Source organism: Tamandua tetradactyla, chromosome 2, assembly GCF_023851605.1.
Source record: "Tamandua tetradactyla isolate mTamTet1 chromosome 2, mTamTet1.pri, whole genome shotgun sequence".
NCBI lineage: Eukaryota > Metazoa > Chordata > Mammalia > Pilosa > Myrmecophagidae > Tamandua > Tamandua tetradactyla.
The window spans coordinates 183471656-183493167 of record NC_135328.1 but is presented as its reverse complement, the minus strand read 5'-3'; the positions used below and the strand labels follow the sequence as shown (position 1 = coordinate 183493167).

Below are 21512 nucleotides of genomic sequence, written 5' to 3'. Positions count from 1 at the left end.
GGTGGCGGCGGGGTGCGAGGCTGGCCTGGAGCAGGGAGCGCCTGTTGCTGGTGTCCTGCTGCCCAGCCGAGCCGGTAGCTCAGTGACTCGGTGCCCTGTGTGGCGCCTCTTATAATACCAGCACCCAGCCCCGCCCCTGCCCGCCCGTCCAGCCCTGCCTCACTGCACCAGCGGGCTGCGAGCCAGGGACACCGCCTCCTCCCCAGGCGCCTGGCCCGCCCCAGCCTCCTTGGGGTGGGGGGGCTGGGGGGGCGGGGGGGAGGGAAGCGGGGGGAGGCCCAGCTCCTCCCACGGCACTAGGAGCACCTCTGGGAATCCTGGCTCTCCTGCAGCTCCCAGGGGCCCCAGGTAGCCCCACTGGATTTCTCCAGTCACCCCTAAAGGGCCCCAAGACTTCTCCCCGCTCTTCCTATGATTGTCCTACAGGTTTTGCCCAGAGCTGAGAGTCTGGGGTCAGGGGGACCCCGTGAGCAAAATTCTTCCCATTCCTTGGAGATGACCCTGCTGGCCTGGCGTCATCTGCCAACAGGGCTGGGGACGCCCCTTCTGTAGGGTGGGAGGTGAAAGGCTTGCTCAGGGTTGTGTGACCTGGGGCGGGTCAGAGCCGTCTCTGGACCTGCTCCCACCAGTGAAGGACATAGCTCACGCTTCTGATCAGCCAGGAGCCACCTCATCCTCTCCTCGCCCAGGAACAGTTCTCTCCTTCCTCGGCCGCAGCCTGGGGGCAGGAATCCTCCTAGAGCCTTCCGGAAGCCTTCAGGCTTGCAATGATGGCCTAGGACCTCCCTCCCGGGCCTCAGTTTCCTTGTGTGTAAAACGAAGGCAAAATAGGGGTGAGGATTCTTAACTGTTTGGCTCACAGATTCCCTTGAGATTACAAAGTTGGCTTTAGTGCCCTTTCCGGAAAGATGTCCCTGTGGCTATCATGTCTGTCTTGGATGTGACAGGACGCCTCAGTTCACCTCTGTGGCCACTTTCTGCAAAAACAGCGAGGGGTGTGGGCTCCCTGGGTGCTGCATTCTGTGCCCGGCCCCTCTGTTGGCCCAGAAGCCCGGGAGTGTGGGGGACATGACGGGGATGCATGGATGCTGAGCTGAGTGGCTCTTGGACCTGGCGGCTGCCCTCTGTTCCTGCCCAGGCCTGGCCCACGGCCCATCTCCCACCTGGCATCTTCAGGGGCCCTTTCTCCAGCCACAACAGGAAAAGCCCTCTCCTTCCCCAGAATTCCCAGAGCCTGTGACCCTTGTGCCTGCCTGAGCCACAATGTTTTCGGCCTTATCTCCCTGAGAACCGTGGAAGGAACGCCAGGGCATCCTCACACTCAAGCCTGCCCAGCACACAGTAGGCACCCTATGAGTACACTCTGAAGGAGGGGATTAATAAATGCCTGGCTTTGACTTGTAGAAATTAGGGCCTCAGGGCTCAAGGCTGCCCAATCTTGTGGTTCCTATATTCAGCAGCCCTTTTGACATTAGGTTTTTATGGGGGACAAGATATAGATAACCATAGACAGGCAATTTTGCTTCTTCCTAGGGCGTGTGCAGAGTGTGCATCTGTGTGCACATGTGTGTCCTTGCGTGTGAGTGTATTGTGAGATAATGGCGAAGTCTGGCAAAAGTGAATGGAGGGAAAAAAAAAAGTGAATGGAGGGAGATACCCTGTCAGTGCGGCCATCCTTCCCTGAGGCTGGGCCAGGTGCAGTGGAAAGAGGAAGGACCATTTCCTGGATGCCTCCCTACTGTGTGCTCAAGGCACTTTCAACTCCTCCTCACCATCCCACCATAAAGCAGCCCTTATCTTCTGGGTATCCGCTCCATGATTGCCCAAGAGGAAGGAGATGCTCCAAGCAGAGCCACCCTGACCCGGCCACATGGCAGGTGGACGGCAGAGCCAGCATTAGAACCCGGATCTTGCTCTCCAGCAAGCCAGAAGCGACTCCCTGTGCAGTGCTCACTGCCCTCCCCTGCGCGGCACCCCTCGAGGCATATAGAAGAGCATTTCTGGAATGAGGGGAGAGATGTCCTCGGGTATTTCTACTGGCCTTTGGGAATAGAAATGCAGAATTAAGCAGTGTTGGGGCGGGGGTTGGAGGTGGATGAGAGACTTCGAACTACGGAACCATGAAGAGGAGAAAGAAGAAAAAGCAGGTCATCAGAGAGCGGGAGGGGGTCGAGGTAGGGAAGAAAATCAACAGGGAGGCAGAGAAAGGCAGGTAGGGAGAGAGAGGGTGAACAAGGAAGCTGCCCCTAGCGAGAAAGAAATAATTCGGATTTAAGAAAGTAAAAGAGAAAGGCCAGAGGGAGTGAGAGCGAAGGTTCTAATGTGTCTAATCTTTACACAAATGCAAAATGCCTGCGCAGGACAATAGGGGACTAGAGGCTCCGAGTCTGGGAAACATAATAGAAGAATTAAATGGACCCAGAGACAGGATCCCCCCCTGGTGTGAAAGGAGGATGACGACAGGGCAAGGGCAGCCGGCCGGGCCTTGCAGGGTCAGCGCAGGCAGCCACAGCTTGCCAGGCTCCGGTTTCCCTCCTCTCCTGTCCTCAGCTTGAGCCGGGGCAACAGGGCTCCTGTGAAATGGAGAGGCCTGCCCCGGGAACCTGAGTGAGCCTGCTTCTTATGGGATGAAATCATTCCGGGAACAGCGCTACCCCACTGGCAAGAGTTGGTTTCCAGGTAGAGAAAATTAAGCTGAGTTAAAAATAGCCAGGGCCATCCGACCCCACCTCACTCCCCACTCCCCAGCTCTCCCAACCTGTACTGTCCTCTGAGCCTGACAGTTGCCTCTACCCCTCCTGGCTGGCCTGGGGTGAACTTTCTCTGTCCCTTATAGCTGCCCTGGCTGCCCTGCCCCGGCCCCTCCTGGCTGCACTGTCCTGGCATCTCTGACTGCCCTGGCTGCACCTTCTCTGGGCCCTCCCAGCTGGTCTGGTTGCAGACTGCTTTCCCTCCTAGGTAGCCGCTGCATGCCCATCTGCCCCCACTGCTCTGGCTTTCACCAACTGCCCCATCAGCTACTCTGCTGCACCTTCCAACCCTGACATGGCCCTGCTACCTGCAGGGATTTGTAAAGGCTGCAGGAAGAGAGGTAAGAATTCACCAAAGCTTCACATTGTCAGAATTTAGAGGGAATTAATTTGCACACAAAATAAAATGTCCTCCTAATGCTAGATAGCAGTCCAATCCAAGAAGGGTCCACTTGGGAGGGGGTGTCAGGAAGAACCCCCACCCCTACCCCATCAGGAAGGTCCTTTAAGGGGCCCCTCCTGTCGCCACCGTTTTCCAGGGACCCCTCCTTCCTCTCACCAGGAAGAGAGCCCTGGGACAGGGCTCAGCCATCTCCCTGTGTACCCACAGCTCCCTCTGTAACCCCGGCACTAAGAGTTAAGAGGAGCCTTCTGGGTTGCTGTCCAGGAGACGAGGACAAAGTCTGGGGATGCCAAGTGAATAAGGATGAGGATCAAGTGACCGACAGGGCAGGGATGGGCTGCAGCGGGTGTCTGGGGTCACAGTCAAGGCCCTGGACGAGGAGACTTCATCCCGACTCTGCACTTTATGCTGTGCAAACTTGGGCAAGTCCTGTCCCTTCCCTGGCCATCGTTTCCTACCTTCCCATTGATGGCTACAGACCCTCTCAGCTCTGACAGCCTATGAGACTGATAATCAACTGGCCTGAGCCAAAACCCCAGATGTAAGCCCTGTAGACTTTGCAGTTGCATAGCTCCCATTCTCACCACTGGAAAACCAGTCATTTCCCAGTTACCACCTGGCCCACCAGGTCTCAGGAAGTCCTGTTCTGCAGTCCTGCTGGAAGGGACACGGCGTCTTGGTTGCAGGCACATTCCCTGCAAGTGGCCTGGCAGACTAAGCAGCTGAGAAGAGGGGCTGGCGGGGTTGGGAGGGGCAGGGGAAGATGTCAGGAGTCTGCAGGCAATGAGGGGCTGGGAAGGGTTTGGTCCTGAAGCTGGCCTGGGCTGGAGGGTTTAGGGGCTGAGGGGCTTCAGATATTCCTGTCCCATTTGTTCCCAGAGCTGTGGGCTGGGGACTGTCCTCACTCAGGCCTGGGCCACTCAGTGTTAGAGCCTCTTTCTGATGGAAGGTCTAGGCCTCCTGCCATCGACCGTCGCTCACTCTGAGCCAACAGGGCCTGCCGTCACCCACGCCACTGTCCCCACGCTGGGTCTCCACAAGGCAGCCTCCGCCCTGCAGCACAAGCTCCCCTGGTCGCCACGGCTTCCCTGGAGGACACCCCGTTGTTAGTTCTCCTCCTCCCTCCGCCTCCACCCATTTGTTAAGATTTATGTCTCCCACAGAAACTGTACTTTTAAAGGAAGAATTCATGTTCCCTGCTTGTTACTGATCTAAGGATAATCAGAACAGGGTCAGCGAGGCCCACGGAACTGCTAGAATTTCAGCCAGGAGCAGATATTGTTCAGTCAAGGTACCCTTGTCAAGAGGTCATGTGAGTCCTGCCAGGCTGCTTGAAGTAAGTCAGGGACTCGGTTTCCCAGGGTGGAAATTTCTGGACTCCAAGTTTTTGGGTTCACCCCCAAATGGTAAGGACCTAATTCTGTCCTTAGTCTGTTTTGAAGTGTGGGGCACACAGACATTTATTGAGCACTTAATGTATTCCAAGCACTGTGTTACTATCTTGATTAATTGTCACAATACACCTATGAGGTGGGTACTATAATCAGTCCCCATTCTATAAATGAGGAAACTGAGGCTCAGAGAGAGAGTAAATCATTTGCTCAATGTCAGACAGCCTTGAGCCCCATATGCGTCCAGCATGCTGCCCATTCCTGACTCCCACCCCTTTGAGGACCCCTCCTGTAGCCACTATCCTCCAGGGACACTTCCTTCCTCTCACCAGGAAGAGAGCCCTTGGAAGGCTAGGACAGCGGGGAGCCCAGGAGCAGAAGCAGGTTTCCACCTGTGTCCATGGGGAACTTTACTCCCAAGGCAAAAACTTAGCACACAGCCCATATCTAAGAGGCCAGAGGCTCAGGTGTGGTCACAGCACTTAGGTAGGCATGGACTGTCCATTCTCATCTCACTGGATCCCACAATAGGCCTGGGGAGCAGGCTACTCCCATAATTCTCACCTTATGGAAGAGGTCCCAAAGAAAGTGACTTGCTTAGGGTCATACAATGAATAAGCAATAGGACTAGAACTTCTCTCTGTATATCTGCTGTGGGGCTAACAGTCTGCAACCAAGTCTGTCCAAGGGTCCTCCCATCTGTCCATCTCCCACCTATCCATCACCCCTCTAACTATCCACACATGAGTCTAATCTCACATCCACCCACCCATCCGTCACCCTTTCATCCTTTTATCCATCTTTCCTCCTGTCTATCCATCCATACACCCATCCATCCTTCCAGTTAGATGGTTCTATCAATCCAGCCCATCAAAACAGCCTCCCATCCCGCATTTAACCTCAATAAGAGGAAGTTGGAGAGACTAGATGGGACAAATCTTGAAGGGCTTTGAATGGCACATTATACTTGTCCTGAAGACAATACATGGTTATCCTTGTGAGATCGGTCTCCCCACCGAGAAGAGTTGCTCACTGAGACGTGGTCTCCTCTGGAATCCCCATCCAGCGCCTAGCCCAGGATTAGGCCCATGGTCCATGCCAAATGCTGGAGTGAAATGGATTTCAGCAACATGGCTTTGTCTCTCCAGACAAAGTCCATGCCTTCGCCCAGACATCCTGACCAGGGAAGGAGGTCTGAGCCCCTTTTGTTACCTGATACTATCTTCAAAAGGCTCTGATGAGGAGGACTTGAGATAATATTTAAGAAAACAACCAGAGAGGCAGCCAGCGATCAAGGGCCTTTGGCTTTTACCCAGATGAAGAAACTGAGGTTCAGGGAGCAGGAGGGGCCGACTAGGGGTGGCCCTGAGAGGCCTGGGTCCTAGAAACCTGGGATCCCTGGACTTTTTTCTTTCTGAGGCCCAGACCCCCGCACTTGGAGGGGCTGCAATGACACCTTCTCCCCCATCCCACCGTCGCCACCAGCCAAGACATGCCGTTGGTATTTTTTCAGTGTCACACCCACGCTGTTGCCTAGAACCCATGTTTTTAAAGGCGTGCCTGGTGCCCCACCAGAGGGCCGCCTTTCCCCTCTGGGAAGGGGTGAGTTTCCAGGAGGCTGGGCCATGCTGAAGCACAGCACTTCATTCTAGGATTAAACGCCTGCTAAAAATAAGCGCCCCGTGCCTGCATCATCGGGGCAGCTTGGTGCCCAGCAGGTAGGCGAAGTTTCCCACTGTGATTTCAGTTCCTGAGCAGGGGAGTGCCTGGGATACCTCCTCGCCTGAAGGTCTTGGCCTTCCCACCCAGCTCCTGGGAATCCTGAGCCATGAATGACCCAGGAGAGGTATAACTGGGCTCTGGCAGGCAGGAGGGCAGTCAAGAGCTAAAGCCACTGCCTGGGGCTGGCTCAGGGTGTGGGGCTGAGTCAGGGGCCAGCCTCCCCCTGGAACCCCTGAGGCTTGATGGCTCCAGCTGCCAGCTTCAAAGCCCTGTGACTCAGGCCCAGATCCCTTACCCATCCCCTAAAGTCAAGTGTCCAGCACTGCGCCAGGCCAAAGAGTACGGGGCAGGGGTCGGCCAGTCTGGGGTCTGGTTCTGTGGCTCACTAGCCACGTGACCACAGAAAGCTCATGGTTTAATCTTTCTGAGCGTCAGATGCCACATCTGTTAAAGGCATCTAAGAAGAAAAACCCCATCTCACAGCTGCTGGGAGGCTTCTTGGAGGAGACAATGAAAGGCTTGCCCATTACCTGGTACCAAGAGGGCCATGATGGCCAGCCTTCCATCCTCCAGCTGCGTAGTGTGGACAGACTTCTGGAAACGAGAGGTGTGTGTGTGTGTGTGTGTGTGTGTGTGTGTGTGTGTGTGTGTGTGTGTGTGACTGAGGTACTGCCATCTTCACACCAGAAGCCACATACCCATGAGTGCCCCTTCTACCACCAAGGCCTACAAGGTCCCTCCAAAAGCTAGTGGCCACACTGTCTTTGGCTAAGGCCACACCATATAGGAAGTGTATTGAGATTTGGGAGGCTTCTGGACCAAAGTCACCTTCCCATAAAGCCAGACTTCAGTTGGAAGTCTGTGGCTGGGGCCTGGCCTGGCAGCAGGGTTAAGCATCTCGCCAAGTCCGAGCGCCCACCCCAGCATCGGGCCCATTGGGCATCTGACCCTGAGCTCTCTTTCCACCTTCTCCCATCAGTGCTGTTCTAGATGCCCAAGGATTTAACCCACCAGGCCACTGTGCTCACCACCCCCTGAGCACACTGAGCAAACTGGGGCCTTTCCCCAAATGCCACCTCTTCCATTCTCTACTTGATTCATCCTGCCCATTCCTCAAGGCCTATCCTAAACATTGCATTTCCCAGGAAGTCTTTCCAATTCCATGAGGACGTGGGATGTAACCCTTCTCTCAACACCCACACGGCTCTGCTTTATAGCCACCTCTGAGGCCAGGCCACTGCTGGGGCTCAGATAATGGTTTCAGACTGAGCTAGGTTTGGACCCAAGGTCCATTTCTCACTGCATGTGCCCTTTCCTTCTTTGCGCTTCAAGTCCTAGTTTCCTTGTCTGTAAAATGGGTGTAATCATGGCAACAGAGCTGTGCTGAGGATTCAATGAGCAAGAGCTCAATCAGTTGTGGCCATTTTTATTACTGATTATACCTAACTCAATCTTTACTGCAGCTGCCCTCTGAGGCATATCAACGCACCCATTTGGCAGATAGGCCCTTATACTCTGAGAGGTTGGTGGCTTGACCAGTCATTAAGTGGTGGAGTCAAGGTTCAAACTCAGGTCTTTCGGACTCCAGGGCTGGGGCCATATCTACCCACCCTGCCTGTCTCCCCCCCCCACCACCCCGTGACCTCCCCCAAACCTCTCTTCCCCATGGCCAGATCACACACTCAACAAATTCATGTTGAATTGCTAATGGGGAAATCTGTGAAGCGTGCCTCCTGGTGTCCATTCTTCCTCAAGTGACCCTGACCCAGGCCTCTGGGGCCCCCTCGGCCCCAGGAGCTGGCCCTGGAGTACGACAGGATAAAACACCGTCAATGGCTTCAGGGGCTGGTCAGGGCTTAGTTCAGTGCGTTCTTAGTATGTTCCAAGGAAAACACTGGTGGTAGGTGGAAGCCTGTTGCTAAATGAGTTTGGGGAAGTGGGTTTCCAGCAGCGCTTCTGAGAGCCTTCGGTGGGCAGATGAGCTCTGGGAGCCTCCTGGAGGGCTCTCTCTGAGACTGGAATGTGACGATGTCTTGGGTCGGGGAGGTGGCTCCCAGGTTGGGGAAAGGGGGACATGGAGTTGCAGATGTGAGCTCAGCTGGCCACAGTCAAGCTCCGTCACCTGTCTGAGCGACCTCCATGAAACGGGGTGACGCTGAGGGTGCCTGGAGACCGCCAAGTATGAGGTCAGCTGTGGCCAGAAAGTCCTCTTCCAAGAGCCTTCTGGACTCCCCAGAGGAAGTTTGGGGCTCAGCCTGCAGGGGGTGCTCCGGAGCTTCAGTGCCCCAGAAGCCTTCCCCACAAAAGGACTCCTACATCATTGAAAGAGCTTCGCCATCTACTCTCCATCTCATTATTCCCCAAACTTGGGCCTACCGTGTACCCAGCACCCTAAGAGCTACTGTTTACTGAGCCCTTATCAAGTGTCAGACACCGTGCAGAACATTTTACGGATATTGTCACACTGCATCATCACAGCAGGAGGGCACTCATCATTATTCTTGTTTTAATGATGAGGAAGCTCAGAGACATGAAGCGGCTTGCTCAAGGTCACACAGCCATTCGATCCAAGGTCACCCTTTAGCAAGGGAGGAGCTGGCATTTGACTCCAAGGTCTGAGTCCTTGAACCTGAGTTCTCAACCTCGATGCTGGATTTCCCTGTCAGGATCAGAGCATCTCAAAAGCAGGTTCTGGGGATGGGTCTGAGGGTCCGAGTCTGAGGGCAGAAGGAAAGCCCCCTCTCCCGCAATTTGGCCCCTGGGTTGTTAGCAGCAGGGACTCTGGGAGCTTGGGGGAGAGGAGGAAGCTATTCACGCAGACAGCAGTGTTCTGGGGTGGTGAGGTGAGCGGTGACTCAGGGTGGAAGGCCCTGAGCGGGCAGGCAGGCAGTGGGGGCAGCTCAGGCCAGGCCACTGCTGGGGTTCCCTGGGAGGAGGAGGTTTGGGTAAGTCAAGGGCTGAGTCACAATAGCGAGATGGGACAGGGAACTGGGATGGCCCGATGACCTCACACTTTCATCTGGGCCTGGCAGGACAGGCAAGGCCCCTCCCCAGCTGCCCACAGCCAGGGGGTGTCTGTGGGTACAGAGGGTCTCCGTTCAGGCTCTCTGAGCCCTAGTGATGTTGGAACCTCAAAACACTGACAGACCGGGGAGGCAGCTGGTCTAGGTGACAGAGGGAGTGCGAATCTCATTCTACCTTCTAGGCTGTGTGATGCGGGGCAAAGAATTCCAGCTCTCAGAGATTTGGCTTCTCCTCTGTACTATGGATTCATGTGAGAATCCCATGAGCCAATGATTCTTGTCGAAGCTCTGGCACACTGCTGGTGCTCGGGTTGCTGGAGGAACAGGGAGCAACCAACATCAGCCACAAGCCCACCAGAGAATGGAGAGGCCACAGCAAACCGGCTCCAGCTATCCTGGCTGCAGCCCAAACCAGTAACCTGGCTACTGGCTGTGTGGCCTTGGCTGAGGCTCGTCTCATCTCTGGGCCTCAGTTTTCCCACAAGCCAAGTGGAAATAACAGCCCCAGCATCTTGGGAGGAGATACAGGATGATATAGCATCCTCTAGAAGCTACCAGATACTGGAGAGGAGGGGAGTAGAACCCGTTCTAGGATCCAGATGTGGTAGGTAAGCCCCCACTTCCCCATTTCCTGGAAGACACCCATGAAGACTTGTGACATTGCCACATGCCACCCCCTCACCCTGCCCAGCACTCCCCAAGGCTGGTACAGAGAGGGTGAGGGTTACCCAAGGCCACACAGCAGTCAGCTGAAGGGATCCCTCATTCAAGGGGAAGGGGCCTTTATCTCCCAGATAAGAGGCCCTGAGTGGGCCTGGAAGTTCTCATGGCCTCAGATTTGGGGAGGGGAGAGGCAGAGCTGGGCTGGCTCAGGCAGACCAGAAAGCAATCACCTCTCCTGGTACCTCCTTGGCCTGAGTCAGCCAGGGGCTGTGGCCGCTTCTGAGTTCATTGCCTGCCCACCCGTCTGCCACTCAGCCTTGGAACCCAGGCCTTGGGCACAAGGGAGGTCTGTAATAATGACCTGGTGATAATGACAGCTGCATAGGGAGCTGTGCCCACGTGCCAAGCACTCTCCCTGCTTTCATTCATTTAAGCTTCTAAACAGCCCGTGGAAGCAGGCAGGGTGGGGCCTGGGAGTGAGGTTCAGAGAGGCTGTGTAATGCGCCCAAGATCACACAGCCAGGGAGAGGAAGAGACTATGGGTTGAACCCTGCTCTGTGTTAGGCCTGGAGCTGGGTCTGTGGGTCCAGATAGGGTTTGGGAGCTTGAAAGTTATCAGTATTTGCTTGGGACAGGAAGCTGTGAGCACGGAGGGTCTGGGAGTGAAGGCTCTTAGCCTAGGGACCGATGTGCACTCTGTACTGGCCTAGATGGACAGAGAAAGAGCTGCAGGATTCAGAGGAGCCAAAGCCATCTCTGCCTGGAGGGGCAGGAGGACTTCCAGCAGAATTGACATTTGAGTCAACCCTCGAGGGCTAAGAAAGCATTCCAGGCAGAGAGAATGGCCCAGGTAAAGGCCAAGAGGTCTGAAAGAGCATGGACTATCCTGGCAGCTGGGGTGGATGGCTGGAGGGATTCAGTGGTGGGAGAGGAAGTTGCAGGCCAGACCATAAGGGACTTGAATGCAATGCCGAGGAGCTGCCCTTTTCCTGAGGTCAATAGAGAATCAGCAGGAAAAGGTGGGGGCAGGGGCAGGGGCAGGGGCCTCTAATGCGTAGGCAGTCCAGGGTAGGTGGGTCTCAAACTAGCCCTGGCTGGGGATGGACAGAAGGCTCTCACAGACTAAGGAAGAGGTGTTCCAGCATTGAGAAGAAGGCCACTGCAGGCCATCTCATTCCTGCAAACCCAACGCAGGCACCTGACCCTGACACCCCACAGCTCCAAAGAGCTCCACGTTCTCTGAAAGCAGGTTGCAAAGGGAAAGAGGCCAGGCCTGGCAGAAGCCTCCTGGGCATGGACCTCTTATTGCCTCATTTCCCAGGCCCACTGGGGAGCAGGCAGCTCAGTGCTCCTCAGTCTCCTGGCTGCCCAAAGGAGGCACATTCCTAGTACAGGCCAGCCTAACTGGGGACCCTGGACACAGCCTGGCCCTTCTCTGGACTTTGTTGCTGTCCTGAGATGGTCCAAGGCCATTGAGCTCAAGGTTTGTTCAATCCATTCTGCCTTTTTCCTCTTCCTTCTACCAGTCTTACTTGGATCTTCATTTGACATTTCTCCCAACAAGCTCAGGAGGGCACATGTCTGCTGGCACCACTTAAAGGGGAGGCTTAAAGAGGTGAAGTGACGGATAAATGAGGAATCTTCAGGCTCCACCAGGAGAAAGGACGGAGAGTGAGCCCCTACATGTTAGATGCTGCACGGCACACTTGCGGCATAGGGGATATCTGCAGATTCTGGAAGCTCAGAACTCGAGTTCAAATCCTACCTCTGTTTCTTCTTAGTACACGGTCTTAAGTAAGTCAGTGTGCGTGCCTCAGTTTCTCTATCTGTAACCTCTCCTTGCCTCAGTTTGCATTTCTGTAAAATGGGGATAAGAAGTCCCTTCCTCACAGGGTTGGTTCCAGGACTGGATGAGAGAACCCCTACCCGAGTGATGCCTGGTATGTGGGAGCAGGGGGTCTCAGCTATCTTAATGCCTGCAACAGTGGGGTCACCCCTATTTGGCTTTGGGGGAAACTGGGGCTCAGAGACAGCAGCGCCTTCAGGCAGCGATTCACCCCCCCCCCGCAGCCAGCCCGCCTGAGCCTTGCTCATCGCTCCCCCCACCCATCCACCCTGGGCCAGCTGCATGACCCTCCACACCCATCGCGGGGGTCGGCGGGGGTCGGGGGTCGGAGGAGGGCACATTCTCTCTCTTCCTTTCGTGACTGTTTTGGGAAATCCGCGGCGGGCAGGGGGCCGAGCGCCAAGCAGCCGCGGCGAGCACGGAGCGGGTGAGCCCGCCCTCACCTCCCTACCAATTTTGGGCAAAGCGGCGGCGGCGGCGGCGGCGCGCTACGTGCGGGCGGTGAGTCAGGGCGCAGGAATGCGCAGGACGCTGGAATGCGCAGGACGCTTTGTTCCGCGCTCGGCGAACGAACGTGCTGGGGCCGGGGCGCGGCGGGGCCTGACATCACCGCGCGCGTCGCGCGGCCACGTGCACCCCCCGCCGCAGCCAGCCTGGGCCCCTGGCAAGTGAACGGAGCCCCCTGGAGGGCCCTGCTGACCCAGCCGGGACTCCGGGAGCTCACTGGGAAGCTTCAGTGACTCTCCCTATAAAGGGTCCTGGAAGCCGGAGCCCCCTGCGTGGGTCCCAAGGAAATGACAGTTAAGCAAAGCAGTTCCCTGGAAGGGCCAGGGGGCCGACGGAGGCTTTGCCTGGCCTTGACAGAGCCCTAGGGCTGTCAGGGGACCCTCTTTGGGGCTGGTGACCCTGTCTCCACTCCCAAGGGAGAGGAAAGAAGGACAGGGTCATCCTCCAAGCCCTGCCTTCAGCTTGCCCCGAGCCCACTCCCTCCCTGGCCTGGGTCTGTCCGCCTACAGGTGGGGTGATTTTGTTGTCTTGTTCTTCCTCAGAGTTTTGTGGGTAATGAGGTCTCAAGCTTAGAAGTGCTTTGGGAAAGGAGGGCAGGGGCCTTGAAACACCTTTGGAAGCTAGAAAGGGCAACACTGACCTTTTGTGACTTTTCTGGATCTTTCTAAATGTGATGCCATCTAATGCTCAGAACAGCCCATTGTGGAGAGCATTTCCACAGGAGTGCCCTGCGAGGTGAACTCATCTGCCCAGGCCCCACAGCTAGTACCTGGCGGAGTGGGTGGGGATCCAAGGCAGTTTAGCCTCCCCTTCTTCCAAAAAGGTGTGGACCCACTTTGGATGGTTCTGAGAACTGGCTGTGGATGGCTGGAGTCAGAATCCCTCCTGCCCTGTGTGGCCTTAGACACATCATTTGTCACTTGGGTCCTCCTGGGACTGCCTTTTCTTCCCCTGGGGGATCCCATTTTTGCTTCCTCACTCCCTGGTGGGCAGAAACTGAGTGCCCAAGGCTGTGAAGAGGAGGGGACAGGCAGGGTGGCCAGCAGAGCTGCAGGGAGGACTTCTGGATGGAATATTTTCATGTACTCCCTCCCTTCCCCTTGCCTTCATAAGCTCCCAGGGCATAGGACCCATAGTCCTGGAGACACCTGCGTCAGTCCTGGCTGCAGGGACTCTGAAATTGGACAGGTCCTCACTGGCGTCCTTGCCAGCCTGACCTCTTGGTCTATTCTGGAACTCTCTGGCGTCTGTCCTTCTTAAACCACATATGCTCTGTAGAGAAAGATCGGTGATGACCTCTCTCCACTCCAAGACTGACCTTACAGAGGCTGTGTTCCCACCTTAGGCCCACTGTCTCTGGGTACCCCGACATGGCCCCCAACCAGACTCAGCTGTCAGAGAGATCTGGACTGCTGGTTGGCTCTCAGGGTGGCCTCCTCCCTGTGTGGTGGTTTTACTGATAGCACAGCTGAAGCCTAGGAAAGGTTGATGCTGCAGGACCTCAGCCCCCCACCCCCCACCCCAAAGGCCTGTCTCCCACCTGATGCCATTTGGTCCTCTCATTGCACCATCAATACTTAGGCCTTAATTGCAAACCTCGTGTGAAGTGCACACCTGGGCAAGATACCCTACAGCTATGTGGGTAGATGCAGGCTCTGAAGTCAGATCATGCTGGGACCTCACGAAGGCCACTTCTCTCTCTGCATCTTAGAGTCTTCATGTGCAGATGGACAGCAGGCTCCACTTTGTGAGCATTCAGGGAGTTAGTAGATGCAGATGCCTCAGCACGCAGAGGCTGCTGGCCGGCCTGGGCCCCAGCTCACCCCTGCTGGAAGATTTTGCGTGACTTTCACATCATGTCCATCATCTGTCTCCCCTTGGCTTGATCAGTCGGCTGTCCTCCTCCTGTAGATCTCTGTGGCCATGGATGCCTCTGGTTCCCCAGCAAGGACTACCCTGCTTGGCCCCTCACAGCTCAGACCAGACCACTGCAGCCCAGAAAGACACATGGCCCCAGCTCAGTGCACACAGCAAATCTGAGCAGGAGGAACTCATACTCTGCCTCAGATGCGGGGCTGTGGTCTCTGAGAACTTTTGGCTTCCCAGTCCCAGAGGCTCCAAGGACATGGGGTAACAGGAGAGACTGGGGTGCGCAAGTGTCTGCACGTGCCCCTCCTCTCTGCACAATTCCTGGCACCCGAGGGCCCCACCTCAGCCTGGCACGCCTGCCTGGATTCCTGCCTGTGTGGTTTCCCCTCGGCCTCTCCCTCACGTCCGCTGGCAGAGCATCCCCAGCTGTCTGCATTCCTCCGCCGTGAAGACCTTGAGGCCAGGCCTGGCTGGGACACCCCTGAGTGTGGGAGCGTGTGGGCTGGTGAGAATGTGCAGGGTCACTCCTGCAGTCACCTGCCTCTCTGTGCCCAGGCATGGGTGTGCAGACTTGTGCATGGCTGTGCCCCTGAGTGTCAGCCTGGGCTATGGTGTGCATGTGTGCACGGACAGGGGTGCACACAGGAAGGTCTGCATGCCCATGTGGACGTGCATGAGTACCTGGAGGGCTGCAGGGGGTCTATTGCATAGGGGGAACATATGGCTTCTGAGGTATGGTACCTGTGCTCGTGCAGGGGTCGGGCTGTGCATATCTCCCATGCCTGAGGACCCTTGTCTTGTGAGAGTCGTGTGCCAGGTGGCTCAAGACCCTCATCCTGAGAGCTCAACCCCGGAGCTCTCTCAAGCTGAGCTTGTGACCACAGTGAAGCTGGAGGAAGCAACAGAAGGGGGTCAGGATGAGATCAGCCATGGCAAACCTGTTTGCTGGGCTCAGCAGGACACTGCCCACATAGTCCCCTATTTAACTCTTTAGTCTCAGGAGGAAGCAAGCAGGGAGGAAAGTTCTCTCCATTTGTGGTATAGAGCACACCAGTCACTTGCTTGAGGCCACACAGCCTGTAAGGGATAGGAGCTGGGTTCAAATCCACACCTGCCTGACCCTGTCAAGCAGGGCAGGGAGGTGGGGGGAGTGGCTGCAAGGGCCACAGAATAGCAGAGACCTGCCCATTTCAGGGCCAGGTGTTCCCCTGTCAGGCTGGAGCCCTAAGCTGCCCATCTGGGCCCCTTGTATCCTGGACTCCACCTGCTTCAGCTGGGTAATTATCAGCATACGGGTAGCATTTGCTCTGTGCCAGGCCCTGCTGCAAGTGCTTTGCATGTAGGAACCCATTCAATCTGCTCCAACACCCTAGGAGGCAGATACTACTATTATCCCCATTTGAGAGATGAGGAAACTGATGCACAGAGAGGTTAAGTAACTTGCCCAAAGTTCCAGAGCTGGCAAATGGCAAAGCTGGCATGTGAGCCCACATAGTGTGACTCCAGGGTCTGTCTGTATAATCCTCTGCAAGCTGTTCCAGCCAGCATCTCCTCAAACAGGGGACCCGGCCTCACCTCCTTTCTGTTGGGTGATCCCCAACTCTATCCAACATGCAGGCACAAGGAAGTCGAGGGTGGGGTGCACCAGCCCCCTGCCTCACAGATGGGGAAACTGAGTCTGGATGGTGGAGTGCCTGGGACTGAAAAAGTGACTCCTAAGGTCCAGTCCAGTTCTGGCTTTGCCAGCTCCTGGCTTGCTATGTGACTTCCGGCAAGTACCCTTGTCTCACTGGGCCTCAGTTTCTGTTCTGCCCCCAGAGCTGGCAGCTTCCTAGGAAGGGCTGCCCTGGAGTTTGCAGGAGGGATTCCTGGGAGGTGGGGCAGCCTGGCAGCGGGCACCATGCAGGCAGGCGGGTGAAGGCGAGGCTGGTCCAGGGCTGAAACTGGGCACAAGAGCCGGTTTTCCCAGGCTGTGTCTGAGTAATCCTGTGTCTATATTTATCTCCTTTCTTGGGTGAGCAAACAGAACCCTATGCCAGCCGGGCCCGCCACCCCCCCTGCTGGCACGTTTCTCTCACCTGCCGGGTGGCCCTGGAGAGTACCGCAGCTTTGGCCCCAATTTCACTTGGCCCATGTAGGACATAAGAGGATGCTCCAACCCAGTGGCTTCCGTGACTAATCTAATTGTGGGTGCTAGCTGGGGAAGCTCCAAACTTGGTAGCCGTACACATGGACAGCCATGGCAGTAGCCTAGGAATGCTGGTGTGCTGGGGGCCTGGGAAAAACCTGCCTTGTCTTTCATTCCTCCATTGACACCTTGGTCTAAATGGCAACACTTTTCCTTCCAGGGTCTGAAATTCACAGAGGTGCAAGTCTCCTTGGTGCAGTAGTTTACAGGAACAGGCCCAAGAGTCAGGCAGTGCTGGGCTTGACACCTGACATCCTGACCTTGAACAGATAATCTCTTGTGCCTCAGTTTTCCTGCCTGTAAAATGGGCCTTTAGAGGGCCCATTATGGAGGGATATGTGATGGGGGTGATAGATGGCGTTGGTTTTGCTGGGAGAGGCTGCCTGTCCCCACCTGGTTCTACAACCCCAGACTCAAATCCCAGCAGTGACTCAGAAGGGGACATATATGGACATGGCTGTCATGTGTATGCACACAATTATGGACATCTCTAATTCTGAGAGGTGCATGCAGCCCTAGATGCAAATTGTATTACTAGGGTTGTCGCTAAGACCCATGGGAGATCCCAAAAGGGGTTGGGACCAGATATTAACTTTGAGGAGACCCTTCCCAGAGGTGGAGTGGGAAGACAGATGGCCAGTGAGGCTAAGTGGATGATGAAGACAGAAGGGCCTTTGTCAAGAGATGCCATAGCCCGGACCAGGCCCAGGACCCCACTGCCGGCTGGGCTCCTGCCCTGACTCTGGCCTCTGCCCTGGCTGTGCCACCTTCCTGACCTTGGAGAGCCCTGGGCTTGGTGCACGTGCACTGCAGTCCTGGCTGCTCCCAGGCTGGATTAGGCCGAGTCCGAGGACGTGCTGGGCAGGCAGGCTCAGGGGCGGGTTGGGTGCTGGCGCTGGGGCTGCCCTGTGCTGGCTTGGGGCTGGGCCACAGCAAAGCCTTGTATGGCTCTGCCAGGGGAGCCCGGTCGGCGGCACCCATTGGCTGAGCTGGCACTCCCAGCCGGGGCTGCCCGGGCCCCAAACCACGGTAACCAGAGCCGCCGGGAGCTGGTGGATTAGCTTGCCCGCCTGCCCGCCTGCCTGCCCACCACGAGGGCTGCTCTTTTCCTTTCCTAAAAAGGCAGAGCCAGGCGGTTGGGGAGGAGAGACGGGCAGCTGAATGCAGGTCTCGGGTAGAGAGGAGGTGGGCAGGGCCGTGCAGGTAGCTCCGCTGCAGGTTTGGGAATTCTAGCCCTGGTCTTAATGCCAAGCTCTTCCCGGCTCTGGACGTCGATTTTCTCATCTGTAAAAGGGGGTGATTTGCAGCTGGGTGTCCCTGAGGTGGCTGAGGTCTGGGTGGGATTTGGGGATGTCTCTGCTGAAGGCCCCCCAAGCAGACCCAGGTTCCAGGAATGCTTAGTTGCAAAGAGGTCCAGATTCTCTTTGCATAAGAAGCTAACTGTTTCCCAATTGTGGGGACCTGGTTTCAAAGCTTGGCCCTGCCACTTACCACGCTGTGACCTTGGGGAAGTGTCATTACCTCTCTGAGCTGCAGTTTTCTTCCTCTGTAAAAGGTGATGAGGTGAGAAGTTCCATCCTCCCAGGGGCTCACAAGCAAATGCCCACGACTAGCCCCAGGCAGTGTGTTCCAGTCTGCACCCCTTCACCTGCCCTTTGTCCCCCCCCCCAACTCTTCCTCCTTTCTGCTTTTCTCTCCTTTCCATGCTCCTAGGTTGACCTGGCCATCAGAGGCTGTCCTGCCTGTGGTGGCCTGTCCCTCGGAATCTCCAGGGTGGAGAGTGGGCTCCAGGTTCTGAACCCCACCACCTGCAGATACAGACAAACCCTGGATTGGACCTAGATGGCTTGGCTGAGTCCTCAGCGGTGGCAGATACGGTCCAAAGCCCTCCTGTGGCTCTGGGACAGACATGAGTGGGGTCAGTGTCTCTGCTACCTGCTCAGGATGAGATCATGGGCTCTACCCTTCATATGTAAAATGGGAAAGTGCATCTCCTTCCCCTCCTACTCCAAAAGGGAAAGTGCTTCATGAACTCTAGAGAACAGCCATGGGAGCCTTAGGGCCAGCAATGGCATGAATGACTGCTGGACTTTGGGCCCATGGCCGGAGGCAGGGGTGACTCCTCCTTCCTAACTCACATGCACTTTGCATGCTCTCAAATGCTGTCATCCCAGCTCTGGCATCTGTTGGTCAGTCTCGATGCCTGCAGCTTCCGGCACAGGGACCCAAGGTGGCTACCAGATGAGTCTGGCCCCACCTGGTCCCTGGGGAAGAAGCCGAGCAGTCCAGAGCCAGGGGAGGAACGCTGGGGCTCCCTGAAAGCTGCTTTAGAGTCAGATAAGTACTGTGCTCTGCCTTGAACGAGTGGTGCACCTTGGACTAGTGACAACCCATTTGGAGCCTTGGTCTTCTCGGAGGTGGGGACGATGACCTTCCTCTCATGGGCTATTGCAAGGACTTCAGATGGGGTTTGTGAGATGCTGGACACAGGGTCTGGCAATGCTATGCTCTTCTTCTTGGACTGTAAGGGACCGTTCACCACCAGCCCATACTGAAACTGGGCTCTTCTCCAAGGACTTGCTCCCCAGGAAGCTCCACCGGAGGTTCCATGATGTTCCACATCCCATAATTCTGATGCCAGAAGCTCTTCAGCCGTTCTTCCAGCCCATTATTTCTTTCATCTCCAGTAGAGCGACCATGCCATCAGGCCCTGTGCCCCAGCTCTTCTTCCCCAGTGTAATCAGCTGTGCATCTCCCAGGCACTTCCAATTCTGAGACATCCTGGCCTCGTGTGGTTGTCATTTGGGCTGTTTACAAATATTCCTGTTCACTTCCATTAGGTGAGGCCATGTGACTTGCTTTGGGCAATGCAATCTGAATGAAAGGGATGGTTGTTGTTCACAAGTAGAAACATTTAAATGTCAGTGCAGTGTGCCACAGTACTTTCCTTTTCTCTGTCTCTGTGTTCACAATAGCACAGGGCTGGAGGCTTTATCAGCTTAGATTTCCAAGGGACAAAGATGAGCAGAATTCCCCCAAAGACTCACCTTGGACATATAACAAGGGCAAGAAAGACATCTTTGTTGCATTTAGTCACTGAGTTTCTGGAGTTGCTTATTTCTGCAGCCTAACAGGACAGATACACCCTGGCTTACAGCCCGAGGCTCCCCAAGCTCTGCACTTAAAAAGGTTGGGCCTCTCTGGCCACAGCGCAGCCACTCAGCACCCAGCCTCTTCATCCCTAGAGGCATTCTCTTTCACTGCATCTCAGCCACCCGTGCCTGCAGTTGACACCTTCTTCATCTGGAACTCTCACCTCTGGAATAAGGAGTTAAGAACTCATGATCTTTTCTTCTCTGCTTTCATCCAGCACCCCCAGGCACACGAGTGCCAGTCTTTCTCACCATCAACCACCCCTGTTTGCTTCTTTCCTTCACTTGCCAATACCCTCAGCTCGTGAACCTCACCGTCCTTCTGTCTCACAGCCTAGCAGAATCTCCTCCCTGGATGAATCTAACTGGCCACCGTCTCTTTGCCTACCGCTTGGCCGCCCAGTGCTGCTGGGGAAAGCCACGCGGTTATGCAGACACAAGGCAGCTGGCCCCCAGGGCCGGGCAGGCTGCCGTCCTTGTTTCCCTGGTCAGCTCCCTCTCCTGCTGTCCTCAAGGGCCACTCCAACCTCCTTAAATCCATTCAGTCTCCTCACCCCGCCACTTCCTCCTCCTGTCTCAGCAGGCGACCTCATTCTCTATTTGTCCGATACGGAGGGCCCTCGACCACCTGTCACCAAATGGACAGCCCGGCTTCATCTGGCCCTCTCCCCGTCCCCTTATCTCAGGCCACAACGAGAGAAGGGTCTGCATCTCCTCTTGATCAAGCCAGGCTTGCATCTCACATCCCGCCCTCCTTCTCTGGACCCCTAGTCCATGATTATGTCCTCTCCACCCCGTCCCTCTCTTCCTGCTGGCTCCTGCACAGCAGCCCACTAAACATCCTCCAGTCTTCCTTTCCCAGAACCTGTGCCCCTCCCCAGCTACTGCCCTGGCCCTCCTGCCCTCCACCAGCCAGGGCCCTAGGAAGGTACACGTATCTTTATCATGCCTACTAACGCTTTCTCTGCACTCTTCAACCATCCGCCCCAGCCACTGTGCAGCACTCAGCAATATCTGTATGTGCTGGACACCGTGCTATGCTCTCTTGTCCCAAAAAGTCAGTGATCAGTTGCTCACTTGGGCCTAAACCAGGGAGGATCTCTCAGGTTCTGACCTCTCAACTTCTAGGCAGTGTGTTTTACCCTGAAGACCTCTCCTGAACGTCCATGGACCTCTGCCTGCCCCTTCTTACAGCTTCTCCATCTTCCTCCTGGCCCTTAAGAGTTTTCCAGGAAAGATCTCCTGGATGACTCAGACCCAATCTGGATTAGAACCTTTGTTCTCATCCGCCCCAGAAGCAATTATGGCCACTGTGATTGAGTAATTAATTACATCATTATTTGTTTAATGGCTGCCACTCCTGTTAGAATATAAACTCTTCAAAGGCAAGACGGTGTCTCTTGCTCACTGAGGTATCTCAACAACTTGGCCCATCACTGGTACTTAATAAATCATCATTGAATACAAAAGGTGGGGGTGGGGGGAGCTCTTGTATAAAAGGGCCTGTATTTTTCATCCTTGGACCCCCAGCACCCTGTGTAAGGGCCTGCTCATCACCCAAGCTCAGAAGTTATTAGTTGCAGGCTTACAATGTTCCAGGCTCCATTGGCCACCCTGTCTATACCACCTCATTTAATCCTCACAATGACCCTTAGGGATATGTAGTTGATTATTACCCTCCACTTTACTGATTAGAAAATGGAGGAACAGAGAGTTTGGGTAACTTGCCCAAGGTCACACAGCCAGTAAGTGTCCATGCTAGGATCTGAATCCAGGTCTCACCCCAAAATACATGGCAAAGTCTCTGGTTCTTCTTTGCCAGGCCTAGAAGGGAGTGGCCACAGGGCATCCCAGGCTGTGTGACTGTCACTTGTCACTTCCCGATTCTGGGCCTGGTTCCTCCATAGTAAAATGAGGACTTTGGGTGGCAGGTGTGTCTCCAGCTCTGACATTCTGCAACCCTCAAGAAAAGCCATGAGCCAGGCAAGCAGGGCTGTG

General features: G+C 55.6%; 1 long non-coding RNA gene across 2 annotated transcripts; it reads left to right on the top strand.

Moving 5' to 3' along the window:
* Positions 1–9121: 9121 nt before the first annotated feature.
* On the top strand, positions 9122–11750 carry LOC143663462 (uncharacterized). Of its 2 annotated transcripts, none has more exons than XR_013165923.1 (2): positions 9122–9893; positions 11479–11750. It is a non-coding gene; the product is annotated as an uncharacterized LOC143663462 (long non-coding RNA). The 2 variants fall into 2 exon arrangements; XR_013165918.1 differs by having other exon boundaries at positions 9122–9897.
* Positions 11751–21512: the final 9762 nt, after the last annotated feature.